Source organism: Amblyomma maculatum, chromosome 1 (assembly GCF_055883805.1).
Source record: "Amblyomma maculatum isolate TAMU_Amacu chromosome 1, ASM5588380v1, whole genome shotgun sequence".
Lineage (NCBI taxonomy): Eukaryota > Metazoa > Arthropoda > Arachnida > Ixodida > Ixodidae > Amblyomma > Amblyomma maculatum.
The window spans coordinates 88,438,197-88,458,866 of NC_139344.1; the positions used below are offsets into that span (position 1 = coordinate 88,438,197).

The window sequence follows — 20,670 nt, forward strand, 5'->3', positions numbered from 1 at the left end:
TTGCGTCCAAGGTCACCTTCCCCGAGATGCGGCAGTTATTTGAGAACATGCATTATAGGTGTCACGCCATTCTGCAGGTCAGTTGAAAATCCTTTCGTAGCGAAAGCTACACTACGCTACCCTTCGGCATTTAGCCGGTGCCTGAAAGAGCGTCCCGTTGCCTACGTTACCCTTCATCATTTAGCCGGTGCCTGAAAGAGCGTCCCGTTGCCTAGCAACCGGTTTCGCCAACTTGGGCCTCTCTTTTCATGTGGGAGGGTGACATTAGAATCAGCCTGCGAAGATATTTGAATTCACGTTTCAGCCCTATGTTACGCACGTGTTACGGCTTAGTTGAAGTGGGGCTTTATATGTGGACTGACAGTGTCCCGTTGCCTAGCAACCGGTTTCGCCTCTGTTGAAAGGGACAACGACGAGAAGAGAGAAGTAATAGAATAGAAAGACAGGGAGGTTAACTAGGCGATTCCCAGTAGGCTACCCTACATGTGGAGAGGGGAACAAAGAGAAGTAAAAGAAAGAAAGAGAAGGCAAAGGAATCGCTGATGGTAAGAACTCGGTAGTTGCCACCCTGGTAGACACGAACGACAACAGCCAGTTGCTAGAACAGAAGGTCCGTTAGAACGTTGTGACGGCTGTGTGCCTCAGCGTTCGACGCAGAGTCGTTGTCATACCACTGGAAGACTTCTACATCCTGATAAGAATGGTCAACGACAGGCAAGGGGTGCTCATACGGGATGTGATTCACTGTGCGACGGACAGAGAAGCGAATTCGTTACAAATTTCGCTGTGCCTGAAAAAGAGCGACAAAGCGCATGCAGCAAGACCGGATTTCAACACATAGCCAACATAGCCACAGGTGCGCCGCGTGTTCCGCCGCTGGCTGCGCTCGCTACAGAGAAGTGAGAAGGTTGCAGCGTCCCAGCAGATGCGCGGGCACAGAGCTGACCAAATGGAGCAGGAAAGCGTCTGTCAGCATCGCAGGCTCATAGCATAAAAGTGGATCCTGCATAGAAAGCCGGTGATCTTTGATGCGTTCAACGGAACGATGCGACGCTCGGTTGCCCGCGGCCAAAGCTTTCAGTCCACATTTGGTTCAGCATGCGTTGAACCCCTCTTTTTTCTTTTTTTGCTACAAGTACGCTTGGAACTTCGTTCACTCAGAAAATAATGAGCACGATGTTATCATCGTATCCTTGACTGCAGGCATCCCCGACTCAGATTGCTGCGCCCCGCCGGGGTGGCGCAGTGCTCGACTACTATGCCCAAAGATGCGGCATTGAATCCCGGCCTCGGCGGCCGCTTTTTGGTGGAGGCGAAAAGTAAGGCGCTCGTGTGCTGTGCGATGTCAGTGCACTTTAAAGAACCCCAGGTGGTTGAAATTTCCAGAGCCCTCCACTACGTCATCTCTCATAGTATTTGTCGTTAAACCCCATAAACCAAACCAAACCAAGGATTGCTGCATTCTTGAACGTTAAGTACGAAAAGAATTAGGGGGTTCTAAGAGTGAGTTGGGCGCTGTTTTCCACGGGAGACGACAGTGCCGGTGCTTTAACACTATCAGGATGCCAGCATGCAGTCATCAGCCGAGTCCAAGTTATCAGTATTGATGAGGACACAGCTTTGTCCATGAAATGCTTGCTTGGCAGACATCTGAAGTTGCCATTAACGCGGCGTCTTCCTACAGCTTGGGATCTGCCGACACCTCGTCAATGGACCCAACCGCAGGTGAAGTCCTAGATCTGTGAAAAAATTCTGCCTAGAGCTTTTTTCACTATGTACCAAATGCGCACCTAATAAATATTCATGCAACGAACCATTGTGGCTTTTTGTGTGCACGTATACTTTCTGCATGTTGTATATATATATATATATATATATATATATATATATATATATATATATATATATATATATATATATATATATATATATTATCTGCATGTAAAATACCTGCAGAAAAGCGAACTCAACCCTGTGTTTGGCGCATGATGGCGTTAGTTGCCTCTGCGCCGTAACACCCATCACAGCACAAAGTAGCCACTAATAAAAACATTCAGCAACGATGGGATTGCCTGGATGCCAGTGATGCAAAGCCATTGGATAAGCTTGGGTGGGCTATGTTGGGCAGGCAATCAGCTAATCTGGATAGCAGTTCTTAAAAGCCAGTGAGTAAGCTTGGTTGCAAGTATTGCATAGCTAGTGAGTTGCTGGATGTCTGTTTTATGCCAGCCAGTGGATATGCTTCGGTGTAAGATATTGTGTAGCCGTTTAGTGAGGCTGTATGCCAATAAATAAGCTAGTCTGCCATTGGTGGCTATTGTAGGAAAGCCAGTCTAGTAGATCGGGTAGCGCGCCAATGAAACGCCATTATTGGCCTCTATGTTGGTGCCGGTTTTTCTAATATTGGACTGATGGCGGCCCATTGACGGCATGCTACTTGGTTGAGGGCTCTCCGCAAGGAGCTGGCGGTTGATGAAGCCGCTACCATATCTGCATTTCATGTGGGCCTTTGGCACAGGTCTTATGATGAGCGGAGAACTCACTTCTTTCCGAGAAAAGCAAGGTGCACGAACCGCCTGCTGACCAGAGCCGAACGCCTCCAAGAACAATTTGAAACACCCAGAGGAACCTGGAATGTTGTGGATTTTCTTTTATTAGCTTGTCGAGGAACCGATGCTGATCGGTGGATGTGTAAAGGCCCCAAGTTCCAGTTGTCATGCACACACAGTTTCCCGATACACTAATGGACCTGTGGACCATGAGCAGTGAAGGTGACGAGATACTCTCCAGATTTTTTTTTCTTCAGGGTGTCATAGTCATGCCGTCGCTTGCACTGCGTTATTTAACATGACTGTGAAGCCCTGTATTGCAGCTGCAGCAAAGAGGTCGGCTTTTTTTTTTTTTTTTTTAAAGGCTCCGCAATATACCAAGCAGCCTATGCAACTCAAGAATAGATGGCCTGGAATTTCCAATGCAATGTTACATCGAACATGCATTGTCCAAGCTCCCTACATGTTAACCCAAAGAACTATTAAGTATGGATCAGGGTTGAGAGGGAGTTAATTAGGCACGCACACGCACACACACGCGCACACACACACACACACACACCTGCGGCTCCCAGAGAAGTTGTTGATGCAATGGCAAACATTCCCAAATCATATCTCATTACTGCCAGGAGTTGGTTACGACAGCTTCTATAGAGGTTATTAGCCTATTACTGCTGCTGGCGGAGATTGTATTGATTGATGTAGTTCATTTTGTGGCAACTTTACAAAACGCCAAAAGATTACTCAGACGGGCTTCTGTAGGAGACGCTGACTTTCAAATGATTCCGCAACATATGCACATGCTGTTTTTGTCTACAGAGAAATCTGTAGACAAAAACAGTGTTTCGGCGGAAATAATTGCAACAATTGTCTTCCGTTTTGTGACGTTTCCAACCACCACTGCACACACGCACACACAGTCTCTCTCTCTCTCTCTCGTCGTGCATTAAGTTTTATGCATGTACGTGCCTACAACCCACTCCGTATATGCACTAAAGTACCTAAGAGCGTTGTTTTATAATTGAGGTTTACTTAATCAGGTAAACTTCTACAAAGTTTACAGAAAGTGGTATTGTAAGAAGCATGAGTTTGTCGCGGTACCACGTGTTCGGGTGCAACAGCGAGGAGCAAAAAACAGGCTAAAATTTATGCGTGAAATAAGAAAAAGTTACTGTATGCAAAAATTCCATCTAGGACTTGCACGCCAACTTGTCCCGGAGCCTCTGCACAGCAAAATGATGATCAAGTTCAAGCCCGTGAACAGAAATAACAACCACCCGTGTGCATAAGCGTATGCAGTATGCAATACCACGCATGGCGTATACGGCGTACACAGTCGACTAGGTAGAAGAATGGACTGTCCATGCAATCATGATAGGGATAGCAGAAGAGGAGGACGCATTACGTAAGACTGTTTATGGAATCTTGCGTCACCGAAAAAGACGGTAACAACAACAGCAACCCATACCAAGGTGCATCTATCTTGCAAGCGAGCAATTCCCTCACCGTCCTTCGTTTGTTTGTTTGTTTGTTTTTTGTGCTTTTTTTTAAGAGAGGAGATAGGTTATGCCACTGGATAGGTATGAAGTCCATCAAGCAAGTCATGTGATCTTGTTCGCGCTGGCCATTGACTTGTGAACAACATCCTGCAGCTGCGACAGCCGCATTTCGATGGGGGTGAAATGCCGTAACGTTCGTGCGTTGTGCGACGTCCACACAGGTTGAAGAACCTTACGGGTTTTAAGTTATCCGAATCCCTCCACTGCAGCCTTCCTCAGAGTCAAAACCCACGTTTCGCTTTGGTACGTTATACCCCACAATTAAAACTGTACCAGCAAATATGCGGAATGTTATCTATGTTATCGCTGCACAAATTGTTGAACATTTGGTGACAACGCAATGAAGCAATAGTCCTCCATCTATGTTGAAGCTTCGAGCACTGAGCTGCAGGTACCAGCAGAGGCTTCTACTCGCTGCTTGTAGGGACACCACCTTGAAAGCACTTGCCGTCAGATTATGGTTGATATCTCCTGAAGGGCTGAGAATTGCTCTAGGAAATTCGTCACTATCTCACGAAGTCCTTGCGAAGGTCTGGTCGTCAAAGTGGCACGTTCAGGCTTCCTGCTGACAGCTCCGTAAACTTGTTTAACTAACATAAATAAACTTGTAGTGCGTGGCTACGAGCATTTTATTGTATTTGCTCTTGGAAGCAGAAGGGGTTCTGTCACGGTTCTCTACAAACACTTCTGGTCATTTGGTTAGGCCCTAAAGAAGGAGACTTCATATAGCGCAATCACGTGCGTTTCAGAATTTCTATTAGCCGCAAAAAATGCATGCATTTCGCTTTCTTGTTTGTCGACCTGAGTTTAGACGCGCCGAAGGGCGTGCGAGAGTGGGATCCTGAAGGGCAGCTGCGCCATCAGCGAAGCGTGGAGCTGCGCATAGATGAGTGGAATTCCAACGTCAGCGAAGTCAACAAATGCGTCCCGCTATGCGCACGTTATAAACACAACCTACGAACTCATACTCATGTTAGGATACTCATGTAATGCGCACGACTATAGGTTATGTTGTAGTTTAAACCAGCAGTGGACTCGCACTGAGCTCAATAAGATTTACGGCGATGATGCATCTCAGCATTTAAATCTTCGGAAGTTACAATGTCAAAACTCTGGGTGAAAACAGTTGGCAATCTCATAGCCGCCATCACTTTCAAGCAGGCTGTTTGTACGGCACGGCAAAGATCATATCATTGCCAACATAAACGCGTATCAAAAGCGCGTATCAAAACAGATTCTTGCGCTGTTTCGCAGTGCTGTGTTTGTGCTGACTTATTGAAAACTCAGCCACGCGCTCGCACCCAGCATGGGCTAGAACCCTTTGCTCAGTGTACGTCTCGTGTGTCTCTCCTGTCACGCTCTGCGTTCCACCTCGTCCGTCTCTCCTTCCCACGGGCTCAATCCGGAAACAATGCTGGAATAAAGTGGCCGTCACTGTGCATCTTCTTCACAATAGTGCAATAAAGAAAATAATTGTCCGCTAGCACAAACTCTATGCCTCTGGATTGCAAGAACGGCGCTCTAACGATTGGGGCAAACTCCCGTCAGTGCCACCAAACAGCAATCCAAGCGAGAATTGAGGGGTCGTATAGTTGCATGAATCCAAACAACAGTGGGCGGCCAGGTGGCTGTTCGACGCAATACAGCAGGAGATTTCCCCACAGAATAGAGAGAAATCTCTTGCATCTTGTTCAAAACGTATCTTGGAGGGACGTGCGATGCCAGCTTCAGTTTCGGAACATTATTAGGATTTGCTCCGTTACTAGTATTCCTGGGTTGATTTCGGTGCAATAGTGGACAAACTAGGCTAGACTTCAAACTTCAACCTTCCTTTTCTCCCTCTCCCGACCGCGGTGACTCAGTGATTAGAGCGCTCGACTGCCTCAAAAATGAGGAATCGAATTCCGGCCGCGGTGGCATCATTTTCATGGATGCAAAAAGAAACGCGCCCGTTTGCCGCTGTGCGATGTCAGTGCACGTTAAAAAACCCCAACTAGTCGAAATTTCCGGAGACCTTCATTACGGCGCCTCTCATAGCCTGAGTCGCTTTCGGGCGTTAAACCTATAAAACCAAACCATTTTTTTTTTCTCTATTTCTTTTTATGTGAGCAGCATAGAGCGATGTGAAGGTGGGAAAACTTGTGATTATGCGGCTTTACTCATCCAACCTCCAATATGCGAAGACATAAAATAAGTGCAGTGCGTATCAGGCCAGTGGAAGTAAGTAGAAGCTATGACCATAGCATCCACCCAGGAATTCTGGACAAACGCATTTTTGCGATGGGGTGTTATTTATAAATGCTCTTTCTTTTAACCCATTGTAACATATTGGGCCATCGCTGCCAATATATCCGTACATCAGCACTAGGCACGCTTGTACTTTGTCGCCACTTATTGTAAGAACACGCCCCATTGATTCTTTTTGGCAGTCTTAAATACGCGTTGCGAGCGCAGGAAAACCTGTAAAGAGCGTGACCTACAGCTAGGCATCGGAAGGGTAGACTACTCCCATTCGTATGTTAATTACCGTATCTTAAAGTATTTCACACTTCACCAATAAATGTCATCTGCGAGAACGCCGCAGGCTTGGCCAATAACTTACGCACACAAGGTTAACGGCTGACTGTAAAATCAGGAGGGTTCTTCTTCCTTTCAAATTGGACTTTCGACATGATAGCATGAAAAGGAGAGTCGGAGTACTACGAAGTCGAAGCAACAGACGAAACTTAACTTTATAAACAGTAGCAACAAACATTACAGAAGCATATGTACGAAAGATAGAGGTGACTACACTTCTCTTAACAAACACTTCCTCACAACTACGTCCAACTCCACGAGCTGACCCGATAAAAAAACGCCCTATAGCTCACAGCTCTTTTCTCCCGACTTCTCCGACGTCGGCGACTGCTAGCTTCCGCTGTCGGATCCAGACCTAAAAACAACTCTTTGGGACGACGCGCTCTGAAATAACCATGTTCGAAAATTCGAGAAAGGAGAGGGGACGCAGAGCGAGTGTGCAATAGTGGTAGTAATAAATATTTATTGACTTCGGAAAGTGCAAACACCGCAGCATGCGCGACGCTGTCCTCCTCTGCTTCGGTTTTCCAGTATGCACTCGAATTTTCCAGAGCCGGTGGTCAGCGTGGTGGGATGCAAACGCTGACGCCTGTACCTTCTCGCTAATTCCAGGAGGTTCTCGCTGTTTCGACCAGGGTCTGTCGCCAGGTCCTGAGCCGCTGGCGTGAGCGCGGATTCGGCCGAGCTTCCATTGGGAAACCTCTCAATTTTTTCCATTTGCGCTTTTTTTATTTCACGGGCGCGCCGAAACTTTTGTATAAGGACTACCGCAGCCTGCAGCGACACTTTAAGCGAACTTGGTAAGCAATGCATTTATTAAAAACGCAGGGCGTGACCCCTATCTGCATTAAGGCGGAATTTATATGTTGTGTGCCTGAAAACTGAAAGCTCGAAATACTGCTTTGAATCACCTGCCCATAATGCGTGCAAGTCCGACGTATAACCCAAGTTTCTTCACCACCTTTATGTATAACCATTACGAAGTTCGAACTCACAGAGAAAATTGACTTAATACTTCGTACGCGGACTCCATCAATCACCGAACTTTCAGGCTGTGGAGGAAAGGAAGGAAAAAAGCGCTGCAAGTGGGACCCCTTTTATCTTGATGCGTCTTCCCACTACCAGGTTGTTTGATGCAGTGCGGGTAATGTCAAAAAGAAGCGGGTGCTTTGGTGCGATTATTTACAGCAGTAGAGGTTCTGAGCCCTGCTGAGACGGAGGTACGGATGATATGTTCACCTCGTGACAGCCAGCTCATCCAACCTGTACGTCGACCATCCCGCACAGGCCATTCTAACAGCGTCATCCCGCATCGTGCCCGCACTACCACATTCCAGAAGTCTTTTTTCGTGCACACAGCTCGCGACTGGAATGACCTTCCCAGCAGCCTTGCCCTAATATCCGACCCTGCTCATTTCAAGACTGCCATCGAAGAAGCCTCATCATCTTTGTAATCACTTCACAAAAACCATTGTTAACCGCCGTTCAAGTGCCCACCCCTCATGTAATGTCCCATCTGGGGGCCCTTGAGGTTCTAATAAATAAATAAATAAAAAATAAATATGGACGAGCAGGACAAAGCAAAATGGGTGACACTGTAATGGCAGCAATGACACTATGCGAGACTCGCAATAAAAGACGCGTAGAAATGCAGCGGGTATGAGTTCATGGTGAGAGGGGAGAAGTAAGCGAAACTGGCAAATACTGGCGACAGCACTTTTGTAAGTGGCTGTGGTACACAGGGCATTTATTCAGTTCATTTTGACGTCATGCGTGCTAATGCAATCAACATGTTTTTTCAGTAAAGACGTGCAGTGTTGCGGAGGGCTCAACGCATTTTAAGTTTCCTCGTAATATGCGTCACGCGCACTGAATGGGGCTTACTGCTCTTTTTTCAGAACGGCGTTATTTGAGCAAACCGAATCTTCACTATGCAAAAAAAAAAAAAATGTACTGATTTTCACACAGTGTTCTGCTTCTTCAAACTGCCGTCTAAGAGTCTAAAAGATTGGGGTACTGCCGTTTTCTTGACTTCCTAGGGGTGCAACAGAGTAGAGAATCCGCTTATTTTCACTGCAAGATGTGACATCAGCAATTCCTTAAATTAGATTATGTGAAATCCTTTGAAAATAAGCGCATAAAAACTTCCTTAAAATTTTTATTTACTGCGCTTTTACAAAATTCGTCGTTATTGTGACAGGCGTTCATCTTTTATGCAGCACTTTTTCGCAAAATTTTATCCAGGTCTGTCAGCCTCAGAGCGAAGCATATTTGCCCTTCTGCTTTCCAACTACTGGTCTTCCAAAATCCGAAACTGGTGTTAGATGATATTAGAAGTTTAGATGAAGTTCCAGACTGCATTGCCATTGTTATTCTCTGAGTTCTATAGTTAGATGCACGCCTTTCACTTGAGGTAATCAACCGGAGACGACGCAGCCCCGTTCTTTTCAGTAAGCCCGGGTCCGTCTGTACGCGTCTTGTCTATAATTCTGTTATTTTTCTTGTCTGTAATGCCTGTACGCGTCTTTTAACTCTGGAGAATTTTTTTTTTTTTCTGCGCCGTGACGGGTTACCTTTGGTTATTGAAGCTTCCTTATGTAGCTGGAAGCGTTATTGGAGTTGATTTCTATTTTAACCACTTTAGTTACCAACATTTTTGCGCAGAAAATAAACATTAAGCAACATATCAATTTATGACATTTACATTTCTCCCTTTGTTTCACTGTTAGAAGTGTCCATTTATTTCCATTTTCTTGTGCATTACAATTATACATTTGCTCTTTAATTGAGCATAATTCAGAAAAACATTTATATTATTAGAAGCGCTTACACTTTCCAGCATATTGGAATGAAAATATTTCGGGTAAAAAAGATATTTTTATCACTCAGAAAAAAAATGCTTCCTATAAGGTAAAAAAACATTTTTTGCCGCGCAGTTTATGTAGCCAAAGCACTGTAGCTCTACTGTAGCCAAAGCACTGAAACTATCCGATGCTTTGAGCAATAAACAAGCAATATGATATATATCTGAATTTCGGAATGTTTTTTTTTTTTTCTGTTATCCCCCCTAATATCTGAAGTATATATATATATATATATACCATATTTTTCACCAATGTTTTACTTTAGGAAGTAAAATTTCATATTACTACCTAACATCCCAATTCAAATGCATACCCTCAAAAAGTCCATTTATTCAGCTAATTTTGACGTCATGTGTGCTAATGTGATCAACATATTTTTTCAGTAAAATACTAAAAACAACCTACAAAAATTCATTTCTCCCATGGTTCGCATGTCAAGAGTTACTAACACTTTGTATCCAGACAATACAAAACTTCCTCAATCCTTCTAGATGATGATCGCTTGTCCAAAACAAAATTTCAGTGTATTTTAACCCATCTTAAAGTTTTGAAGAGTTATTCAGAATTTCCTTACTGATCATGAGTCATGCTGCGGGCCAACCCCGACATCCTGAACCCTTCGTGCATTTTCAGCTTTTAACATGAGATGGCGCAAGAGCCGGGGGTATTGTTGAATGGCATCTCGCCACGATTATCCAAGAAACGTGGTCGTCAGTATAAGCCCACCGAGGAACTTTCAAGCATTATTGTGATGTTTCCGCTGCCCCTAAAATGCAACCCTTTTTATCGGGAATACCTTACTATATCGATGGCGACGGTTGCAAACGTTGCACTTGCGTGTAGCGGACCAATCTGTTCAAATTGAGCTGGAAAGCTGTTCAAGCCGGAGGCCCAACCCAACCAATAGCGGCTAACCAAATCACAACGTCCTCCATGCATGTATTTACGCGGTCAGTGTTGTTGCCTGCAGGTATAGCTGTAAGCAGAAACAGCGAAGGATTCGCAAGGAATGCCCGCAAACAAGCACTTAGATCGGTTTGTTTGACTTTCATATCATTTTGCCATCCGATTAGCTACATGGCTCTTTCTGAGTCGGTCCTGTTTTGATCCTACGTGCACGATAAACGCGTACGCGTGTTTTCAAGCTCGCTTCGCTTGCGTCACGAGTCGGAACATGTTGCATTTTTCTGCGCCGGCGGCGCCTACCTGTTAGCTCGTCTCTGTTTCTCATGCCCTTCAGGCACAGGGCGGGACAGATGCCAGCAGCTGCAAGCTAAATCTGTCCCCTCCTGTAGAGAGGGCGGAATCGAAGGGGGGCCGCCAGCGGCACCCCATCGCCACGAACGTTATACACGAAGCCAGGAAACGAAATCGCTCCCGGCTCTCACGCATGTCGGCATGCTGGCTGGCATCGGCCCGGCAGGCAGGAAGAGACATATTTCACCGTCGGCTCATGGACTGTGCAACAAGTGAAGCTTGCGAGAAGGCAGCAAATACGCAGTCAACTATCATTGCTAACAGGGCCAATTCATGCATTAATTATTTTTTCAACGAGCGTACGGTGGGGGGGGGGGGAGGGGGGGGGGGGCGACAGCTGAATAAATGACACTGAGCGGTTTACGGCAGCGCGTCAACGTTAATCACATAATGCAACTACGAAAAGAGAAGCCGCACGATAGGCAGGGATCGAACTTGCGGCTGCTGACACGTGATTTGAATGCGTTACTGACGCTGTTTTCTCTTTCTTATTGCCTATTCTTGCGTATCAAGCATTAGAAGAAAGCACATATGCACATGCACCGAATAACTTGTCGTGTTGTATTGAGCGATGGCATCGTTTGAGGCGTAACGAAGGCAGGAACGGAATGTCCCATCGAACATGTATTTTATTTCTCCGCCTGTGGGAATTAAGAAAAAAAAATATTCGAACTTTAGTCTATGTACTTTTGAAGTACTCCTAAAAGCACTATCAAAATCATTAACAGCGAAACGTTTGGAGGAGCATTAGCTATAGCTTCGTGTTGCGTGAAAATTGTTACGGATGGAGTTCATTGCCGGAGCACTGAACTGATAGAGAAGGCAGAGAGCTCAGCTGCCTAAAAAAAAACAATATGCTGACACCAGAGTTCAGCACATCATTCATTTCAGTCCGCTCGTCTTTTAACTTCGTCTTCAGGGCTTCCACGTTTTTCTCCTGGCAGCCGAATCCCCCCGGGTTAAGGTTAGTCGTTCTCACGGCCTTATCCGGTCTACATGGGTGACTTTGTTTGTGGCTAAGAGACGACCACTGGCGATTATGCGCGTAATCCTGTAGTGGAGGTGGTTCAGGTCGCTGATTTGGTCGATGACGTCGTAAGGACTAGTATAACGTGCCGATATTTTCTGCGCTGAGCCAGGCTTCCGTAAAGGCCGCCAAAGCCAAGTATCAAGTGGCGTAAGACGCATGGTGATGCCGGCTATCGTATCGAGCTTTGCAACGCTCCTGCGAAGCGAAAATACGCAAACGGGCGAGACGGTGAACTTCTTAAGCCTGACTAACAGTTTCGGCGATGCACGGCTTGTCATGGACGGAATAGGGAAGAATACCGAAGGGCATGCGCATAGAGGGCTGTAGCCCGTCGTCTCATCTGTTGCAGTGTCGAGGTCGAACGCTATAAACGGCAGGATGGTATCTGAGTTTTTGTAGTCTGATTAGATGTATTGTACATGGAGAGCATACTGACAAGTGTCAGGTTTGTGCACTCCACCAAACCATTGGTTTGAGTGGCATATGGTGTGGAGTGTCGGAAATGGGACGCGCATAAACGGAGAAGATCTTCCATATATTGCATCTGCCGTGAACTGGCTACCTCGTACACTGATGATCACTCACGGAGGCCTATGGCGCAGGATGACAGAGCGGAGCAAGAACAGGGACACGTGGTGAGGGGGGCCGAAGGAAGAGCGTCCGTTTTACAGCTGTAGCAAATGAGAAAGCACAAACCACGATCCAACGATTTCCGCTGGAAGACTTCGGTAAAGGGACCCATAAGGTCAATTCCAACGTTCCCAAATGCACCACCTGGTGGAGTCCCAGGATGGAACAGGCCCTGTGAGGTGGAAGTGGGGTGTTTGTGCCGACTCGCACTCTGTTCAGCTCGCCACATACCACTCATTTCCAGGGTGCAACTTCGGCCAATAAAAGCGGTCACGGGCACATGGGAGCGTTCTTGCAGAGCCCAGGTGACTGGAATGTGGGTCGTCGTGCATGGCACGCAGGACGCACAAGCAGAGGCTCTCGGGAACCACGAGCAGAAAATGCGTGCCGGTGTTTGAGTGCGCCTTTTATACAGGAAGCCGTCATGTAGACAAAAAGACCTGGTGACAGTAGAAACCCGCGCAACCGCAAGGAGAAGCTTTTTTTGTCGCTTACGAAGTCCGGAGAGCCGAGGCATCAAGAAACTCAGGTACGACGAAGGAGATGTACTGATCGAAGTCTGCTGAGTCACAATCGGCCGTAGGAAGGAAAAAGCGCGAAAGACAGCCTGCCTCAGCGTGTTTGCGGCCACTCTTGCATAAAACAGTGAAGTCGTATACTCCTGCAGTCGTATACTTCTGCCTAGACTTCCACATGACAAGATCCGTCACGCAGGTTGACGAGCCAACAACCCGGATCAATTTTATTCCTCCCTGACTTTTTGCCTTCTCCACTGAATCTTTGCTCAAATTTGTTTCATTGTAAACAGTCTTATGCCTCTAACACCCCCGACTCGTTGTCCTTGATAAAACGATAAATTCGCTGCTCTCCTTCTAGTACCTTGCTACATGTATACAGTGTTGTGACTGGGGCTCCGGCCAAAAGTTCGAGTAGTTTCTCCAGCAGCTGAGGACAAAACGGGTCTAGCGGGCGCCGGCGAACGACCGCTGCCAACTGCAACGAAGCGGCGGCGACGGCGGGCTAGTGACCCGTTGTATACTGCTGCGGCGGCCAACCTTCCCCGCCTCCCCTCTTTGGGATGGAGACCGGCTGCCTTTCGGGCCTTATTCCCCCTTGGCGTCCACGGCGGCATTAGCAGGGAACCTGTCCTTGTGTTGAATGGGCCAGAGGCGCGTCACCGAGCAGCCTTGACGCCGCTCACCGAATTCTCCAAGCAGGCTGGTTACCTTCTTGGAGTTACGCGGGGAAATGACTGCCGCCAGCAGGCAACTTCGCGGACTGTTTCGCCTTGGTGCAAGATCTCCACCACCCGCACAACATCGTCATCGACACCAGAGAAGTTTGCCCTCGCCACTGAAAAATGTGAGAGGAAGTTCGAGCACCACCCTCGGCAGTGGGCGGCACACCGAGTGATCTCTTGTGCCCTACTGATTGGACTACACCGATTGAACTTGTTTCCCCAACTAGGGAAGTGGGGATAACTGACCGCATTTAAGCAGTGGAAACTGTCTCCACAAAGAGCTCCGTTTTCTTCTTCCTACGTATAAATATCTCATCGTGTAAAAAGTGTATAAAATGTTATTTGCCTCTCCTTCCTGGCTGTCTTCCGCCTCGATGCTCCGTCATCCCGGCTCCTCATGGTTCCACTGCAGTGAAGCATAAGGCCACCGAACCCCGATCACATCAACAGCAAATAAAGGTGTTCAGGTTTTATTGATATTATTGTATGTTATTGAGATATGAAAATGTATTGATTCTCAGCTGTCTGAAATTAAAAATGAAAAAAAAAATAATTGACGATTTGGCGTGGTCGCCGCACACATGCGGCCGTGTGTGGATGGATGGATGGATGGATGGATGGATGGATGGATGGATGGATGGATGGATGGATGGACGGACGGACGGACGGACGGACGGACGGACGGACGGACGGACGGACGGACGGACGGACGGACGGACGGACGGACGGACGGACGGACGGACGGACGGACGGACGGATGGATGGATGGATGGATGGATGGATGGATGGATGGATGGATGGATGGATGGATGGATGGATGGATGGATGGATGGATGGATGGATGGATGGATGGATGGATGGATGGAGGGATGGATGGATGGATGGATGGATGGCATAATTAGTCACACTCAGTTTGGATTTATTTCCTCGTTTAGCTTAAAAGAAATAATTCTGAAAGCGATTCAACAAAATTATGTAATTGCAGATATTCGCCGCGAGATCGACCTAGAGGTGGCGCCACCGTCACTCCGGTAGTGTGGATCGGCAGCCGGCGGCACTCGCAGAAACGCACGCTGCGTAGGTCTGCTTCCGAGTTTACGGCGGGTTTGTTGGCGATGAAAACGTGTCTTCTGCGGTATTTCTGCAATATTGCAGAAACCAAATCGATGGATTTCGCCAATGCAGCAGAAGAAGAGCGGATTTTAGGAAAACAAAGCACGCAACCACCAGACTTCTAGATTTACTTTGCACGTTTCTTGCGCTGTACCGCGCTCACGCGCCTAATGCTTGGGCCTGCTTAATGACAGCTTTGTTTTTCTTATCGACTTTTAAACAGTTTGCGCGTGTCTCATGCGCGTGAGACCGGCGAATTTAGTGTCAAGCCCACGCAGATACAAGGTTCGTGCTCTGACCTGCAGTAATTTTAGACTGTATCGAGAAAGCCTGGTTCATTATATCGTACTTGACTCGAGGATTAAGCAGGTTAAATGTAGCATTGGCAGCGCACTGCATGGCGAGTTTCTTTAGAGTGAATGCACATCAACTCTGGTCCAGACAACCACGCTCAAGTATTCCCCAAAATTGAGATCACGCCGACACTATACAGGAAATCTCGCCGCACAGGAAAGCTGATTGTTCACGTGTACAGCGCTGAGTGGATTGAATTTGCCGAGATGCTTTTTGCGGCCACTGTCATATAATGTGATAGTGTATTAATGCATGCGCCACTAGCTGTAAATGATTTTCTGAAACCGAGGAAAGTATAAGGGATTTCTGATATGTGTGATGTTAATATATAACGGTAAATTAGTAGTGTAATTATTTTGCTTTGCAATGCGAATAAATTTCACCTTGTGAGAGAACTTTTAAACACTTGACAGAATTTACAATAATCAGCGATTAATTTTCAGTAACGTTAAAGTGCAAGCTACGAATTACTCGCTGCGAAGACATCGTTATAAACTGCGCATGGGCGCTGTCATTTTACAGGCTGAAAATTTCTTCATCACTAATTATTTAGCAATGACTAAATCTTATTCTAAGTAAATATTCGGGTTGCTTCCAAAACAGATGCCGGATATTATACTATTCCGAAAGAAATGGAGGTCATCTTATCATGCGACTATAAAAATATATTTATTCCCGAACTAAACACTGATATTTAAGCCTGCATGGAGCTGTTTTACTCCCGTTGTCAGAAATGACGAGTTTTGTCGGAAGATAGCACTTGGACGAAAAGGGATTGTAATGATTATAATAGGCTTAGGCCAGTAAAGTACATTGATCTAGGTGTATTATGTAATATTTAGGGTAACAATTAGGTGCAGGGAATACGTTTCCCAAACATTCGAGCATTTCTCTAAGGCAAAATGTTCTCACTAAAATTTTACGGACGCACAGAAGCCTTCAACAACAAACCAAAAAAAGAAAAGAAATGCATATTGGCCCGGGTTTAACGCATGAAAGCGGCATCGGCTATGACGGATGATTGCAGAGGCTGGTTTTGGTGTCATTTTTTTTCTCATTATTAACACCACATTTACCACGTGGGATTGTTTATTGTGCAGTCAAATCCCACAGCAGAGGACGCCTTTCGAAACGGTTGTGATTGAATCCCCCGTTCTCGAAATCAGCAGTCGAGCGCCCTTACCATTGAGACACCGCGACAGAGGTTTAAAAGCAAAAAAAGAAAAGAAAAAAAAGTACTCAAACAACTTTATCGTGCATACAGACTGCATAGTAGGCATAGAGTGGTCTGTTCAAACTGCATTCTGCTATATGAAGCAGTCTGCGGTGGCACGTGCTTTAGCAGCTGAGGTATTCCAAACAGAAACGGGAATATGCGATTTCTGAGCGTTTGCATTAACTTTTATTGACGGCAACGACCTGTTTTGCTTTGACAGGGCGGTAACGACAGTATCACTTCGTTTGAGACATTGCATGTCAAAGGATATCAAGCGCTGAAGACGGCGATGGATGATGTCCTTATCCAAGCATGACATGCTCGATACGGACAAGTATTTTCTTTTTTAATGAAGCGTGGGGTTATAGACTGCTCATATTTATTTTGCAAGAGGCATATAGGTAAGCAAAATCTCACAGGAACCGCGAAACAAACAAAAGCACTCCTGTACACGCCGCATGCGCGCGCGTAAATCACTGCGGGCTGGCACGCGACGCGAAAACGCATCCACACTGAGTAGGTTTCGCCGCTGAGCCGCAAGGTGGCGACTCTGCTCGATCTCGAGGCCAATATGTACTATATAGATTCCTCAAAGGCGTTTGATCGTATAAACCGCATCACATCGCTAAAAAAATAGATTTATATGAAATACGTGAAACAACTTTGAATCTTATACAGTCTTACCTAGAAAATCGAATGCAATCTGTTTCTGTGCACAACAGTGTCACAAGCTGCCTCACCTATACATATATTATGGTGAGGCTACCCCCCCCAAAAAAAAACATTAAATAATGTGCCTCTGCCGCGGAAATTACGGGACCTTGTACCTCAGATATAGAGCGAAACTCACGGGACCTCGCTGCTCCTCTGAACAGGATTCGACAAGCCGGCGGGGCAGCGACCGCGCGTTCTTGACGCGGGCACAGCGTAAACAGCCGAGAGCATAAAAACGCATACAGCAACACACGGCCGCGCCAGTGTGCTTTGGGAAGACTCAGTCTTCCGGGCCTCTCTCGCGGCCGCTCTGGGAAAGCGTCTTGTATTACACCGGGCCCGCGATCGACGCATCGTTCTCCTCATCTGTACGGCCGCCGTTACCGAGCGACCCAGCCTTCGACGCCTCAGCTAACAAGAAAGCCGTGAGAATTCTATTTCGCCACAAACTCTTCTTTCTTCGAACATTATATTCGCCTTGTTAATCATTACCTGACTTAGTAATAAATTTTACGCTGTGTTTTTTATGTAACCCTTGTCCATACTTATTATATCTAGAATACTTGCTTTGTTATCTTTACAGTCTTCTTTTTATCGCACTGTTTTGTTCATTGTCGGATTTTCCTCTTGTCATTTAACTAGTCGTCTTTTATCAATATCTTGTCGTGGCGTTTTATTTGTTATTATACTCTATTAATATGCAGTGTAATTTGGACTACTGTCTATAAAAATAAAATTGTTTTTAAAAGAAAGTGACTTTTTTCAACTTATTCCTCAATCGCACACCGACACACGTGCTTCACTGGTTGACCGGCCTAACTTTTAAATGTGTTCTCAAGCCTAATAGAGGGACGACGGTTAACCGTAAAGGGGATCCCGCGCCTCTATTGACCGTAAAGGCGGGGGTTTGTGACATAATTTTGACGACGGGTAATCGTAAAGGGGATCCCGCGCCTCTGTTGACAGTAAGGCGGGGGTTTGTGACAGGCAGTCTATCTACCTAAAAGCCCATAAAATCAGGTTTACCCCAAGGGAGCATACTTCGCCCTCTTTTATTTAATTTTTACATAAATAATATAACGGAAATCAGTTGTCTGCGCAATATTTAACATATGTAGATGACACAACGATTTTTTTCGCAGTCGTTCTTATCACTCCCTTCAAGCTCCTATTAACAACACCCATAAAGAACTAGACGCTTGGACCTCGATAACTTGTTTACAAATTAGCGCCAAAAAAAAAACAAAGGTATTCTCCACGAGACAAGCAACTATCTCACACGATATTAAATTTACCTTAGGTAACTCCGATATACAAATTCTGGATTCTTTTAAAACTCTTGGTGTCTATTTGCATAAACAAATGTCATGGGATACACACGTTAACCACGTCGCCATACAGAGAGCAAAAGCCCATTCTGGGTCTTAACTAAATTTAAATCTCACTCGCCGTTAGCTGTTAAAAAAAATTAGAGGGGCTCTTAAATGTATCTTAACAGGAGAATAGCAAAAACCTACCCTTCCTATCCTATAAAATTGCCTCCCATCGTTAGCTTGCTGTCGGCATTCGTTGCAGTGCTACGTATACTTATAATTGGTTTACAGGAAAGGAAAGGCGCAGTATCTATCACACTTTTTCCGACAAGTGTGAGTTTGGACGATCCACCATCACTCCTATCGCGTGGCGTTCCTTGGCGCGCGTTCAAGTGTAGCATTGCAGATTGCAGGGACGCATCCCGCCTCGGCCAATCAGAACACCGCAAAAGCGGGACACACTTTGTCCACGACAGCATGAGCCATTAAAGGCTTTCGCCCTAATACGTATTTATAATGCACTTTTCTTTTCACATATCAATTGCTGCCTGTTAGTGTGGGGTAAAACAACACTTGGTAATTTAAATCGTATACATGTCCTGCAGAAAAGAGCACTCTGTGGCATAGAAAATGTTGATTACCGTGAGCGCATAGCTAATCTTGTCATTAAATATAATATTGTTTCCATCCACTATATGTACTCATTCTATCTTTCAAAAAGGTATAAACACGATTCAGAGGAATTTCTCGGCACACTTGCAAATTGACCTTTGTAATACGCCCCTACAATACACGTTGTAATAAAATTTGAAAAATCCTTTTCTCACGCTTGAAAATTACTGAAGAAATTCTCCGTCATGCCCTGTCTACCCTACTTAACAACCTTCATGGTAAAGGCAATAATATCAAAAGTATAAATAATAACCCGCTGAAAGCTTTTTGTTGCGAAAGTACGACTGTATATCATATGTTAATATTGTATAATGATGTGCATTTTGCGCTTTCTAATTTATAATGATGTGCGTTTTCTCCGAGCCCTCATTGTGCCTTGTAAATAGGGGGCTCGAAGCTCGTGAAGTGGACACTTCCAATTTTTCTTCAAGCCCATCCTCTTAACTTTGCGGAATAAAATCATTTATTTATTTATTTATTTATTTATTTATTTATTTATTTATTTATTTATTTATTTATTTATTTATTTATTTATTTATTGATTTATTTATTTATTTATTTATTTATTTATGGACGAACGGATGGACGGGAAGACAGGGATGTTAACCAGAAAGGCTTCCAGTTGCCGGTCGCTGACAGGTAACAAAACTGTGCCTTGTGTGTCTTGAAGACAGTTGACTGTAGTGGCCACGGACCAAGGAGCTTATCCGTCGTTAAAGGGCGAGAATCGAGGCGGTCCAGCGCACTACCACGGCCGCTCGATGGAAGCGCACTAGGTGCGGCCTGCTACGTCGCCCGAAACCGGCGGGAGACGCCTACTTCCAGTCGTCACCGCCGCGGCGCTACCGTTCGGGGACAGCCGCGTGCGGAGAGCTGCCTGGCTGCGCTTTGAGGGAGGCGTCGGCGTGGTAGAAGCCTTTTATTTTAAAGATATAAGAGCTCCGCTTCCCACAATTTGGCAACAAGAATTAGTATGTACTGTAATGTCTAGTGTGACCATGTCAGCACTTAGCGCTTGCTCGGCAAGGATGTATACTGGAGTGTACCCCGAAAAACTTGACGGTGGTTCAAGGCCACTCGATTGGAGAGCTCGCATTATCGTGATGTTGCATTCGGATCCAGTTGTTCGTCACATTAAAATGTGGCCCGGCTGTTAACAATTCGAAGCTGTTCAGCTGCCATGGTAGCCTAATGCACAACCACTTAATTAACTATGTCGCGAATTCCATGTGTCATTTTCATACCACTTACTTATTCCTGCATACAGCTTTTATACACAAAATGATGTCAACCTGTTCTAAGCTGCCAGCGCTATCCAATAAAAAAATCTCCTACTATGAGCAACCTCTGTGAAAATGCGACATGTAACCCACCTTTCTATCTCATTATGACAAATTTTACGGTGGAAATATGAAGATGTTTATTAGGTTAAATCTAGACGATAACCTGGGATCTTCTACTCAGTTGGAGACCTTAAACTTTGTACGCCACAACGCTATTCGTCATGGCTTCCTGCATTTCGCATGACCGGACAAAGTAAGCGCGCTTGATAGAGCCGGTCTGCCTCAAGGTGCTACGTATA

At 45.6% G+C, this 20,670-nt stretch overlaps 1 pseudogene; it reads left to right on the forward strand.

The window, feature by feature from the left end:
- Positions 1-20,670, forward strand: part of LOC146203106 (uncharacterized) — a 40,006-nt pseudogene that overhangs the window by 949 nt on the left and 18,387 nt on the right.